General features: G+C 36.3%; 1 long non-coding RNA gene across 1 annotated transcript in view; it reads right to left on the bottom strand.

Annotated features, from left to right (window-relative positions):
• The window catches only part of LOC102671705, a 15,434-nt gene that overhangs the window by 5,028 nt on the left and 8,378 nt on the right, over positions 1–2,028 (bottom strand). The gene's annotated exons all lie outside the window — the stretch shown is intronic.

A 2,028-nucleotide genomic window follows, 5' to 3' on the forward strand; every position in this document is an offset into this window, starting at 1 on the left:
AAAAAAAAAAATCCTCGCACCAGGAGAATCTGACAATGGGGGTGGGTGAAAAACGGGAGGACAGGGTGGACGGGTGGGAGGTTTAGAAAATCGTTCGTTGCCTCGAATAGATGCGATTTTATTCATAGTACCGCGAGAATTATCGGGTTACTATCGGGATTTCATAAGCGGCGAGTGTTCTCGATTATTTTTCACGATCTCTCCACTCGCTCGATGAATCGTTGCTTTGCCTCCGCTCCGCTCGAATAAATAGAAAAGGGAATATATGGAAGGGTAACGAAGAAACCTGTGGAAATAAATACAAAAAACAAGAAGAAGAAGAAGAAGAAGAAGAAGAAGAAGAGAAAAAAGGGAAAGGAGGGGAAAAAAGAAACGAGGAGTAAAGAAACGAGCGCGGGAAAAGAGAGTAGTAAAGAAAGAAAGAAAGAAAAAAAAAAAAAAAAAAAGGAAAGGAAAAAGCAGAGCGTGCAGAGATGCTTGTACGTATTAATAGCTGTAGGTATGCGTACACGTACGTTAAAGTACTTAGATCCACAAGTGCACGCGGTTAGGTAAGTACAAGGCACAGAAGGGACCGGTTCGTTCTTTACGACGAACGTTTGAAACGCTTTCCAGAGGAGGAATACGTATAACCGTGGACCCGATCCAGTTTAGACACCCACGTGGCGTCCATTATCCTGATCGTGTCCACCATGTTCCGGGTGGAAAAAGAAATCTTGTTTTATTATCCTCGCCAGTATACTCATATTCTACGCTGAAATCACTGCTCAGACACGGATAACGCCCTCCGTTGTCCGCTCTTTTCGGCCGCTCGAGAAACACCCTGGACAGAGTATATATATATATATATATATATATATATATATGTATATATAAAACGATGGTGAGAGAAAGAGAGGAGAGGGGGGAGAGTAGGAAGGAGGATAGGCAGGTAGATATAGGTATCAATAGCCGGGGATATATAGGTGCACGTTAAGAGACAGAGACCGGTTCACGCTTTACGACAATGTAACCGTGCTATTCACAGGACTCAATAGATAGGATCTATATACGTACGAGAAGTGAACCAATGCAAACGCCCACGCGGTCTCCATTACCCGTGTCGCACCACGTTTTTCGCCGGAGGAATATATATTAATTTTAGTTGGAAATATACGATATGTATATTCCTTCTTACAGATTTCTAAAGTTTTTTTTTGCCTACCCCCGATAACAATTCATTTCGTTCGCGTTATTATTCCGTCCTTCTTTTAATTAAAATATCTTATTTAACATCTTTTTACATTTTTTCACGATACGTTCCAATATTTGAAGTTATATAAGAAGTAAAGAAAGTAAAAGTTCACTATATATATATATATGAATTTTGAGAGAGATCTGGAAGCAGTATAATTATTTTAAAAACGTATATTGGAAAGAGAATATAATGATAGAAAATAAAAAGGTTTAAAAGATAAAAATTTGTCGAAGTTATTTATAGAAAGAGATGGACAAATAATGAACGAATAATTACTGTCTCAATTGGTTACAGATATCTTAATTGGAAATGTACATATCATACGAAAAAAATATTTAAATTTTTCATTATAAAATAATATAATAAATTGCAATTGTTTTACAAATATTATTTACCAAAATATACAATAGTAATTAAAACCCGAATGATTTTATACGTTCGATTATTCCGAAAATGATCCAAAAATCGAACGTAACGAAATATGGAAAAATATTATAATAACGACAGATTAATCTAGAATAAATAACCATTTCGAATTTTCAGGCTTAAAATATCACAGAGCATAGAACGTAGAATCGTCGAATCGTATCGAAATCGATGCGTGTACCCACAAGCGTCTCCCCCTATTCTGCTTCCACCCCTTTCGACATATTTTATTTTTCGGTATTCAGGCCGAATGAAAATTACAAACGTTATCGCGGTCAATACAATTACCGCGATAAATTTGAACCAACGAATAAATTCCAGCGACGGGTCTACGTGAAAAAAAAAAAAAAAAAAAAAAAAAAAAA

This window comes from Apis dorsata, unplaced genomic scaffold (assembly GCF_000469605.1).
Source record: "Apis dorsata unplaced genomic scaffold, Apis dorsata 1.3 scaffold_176, whole genome shotgun sequence".
Taxonomy (NCBI): Eukaryota; Metazoa; Arthropoda; class Insecta; order Hymenoptera; family Apidae; genus Apis; species Apis dorsata.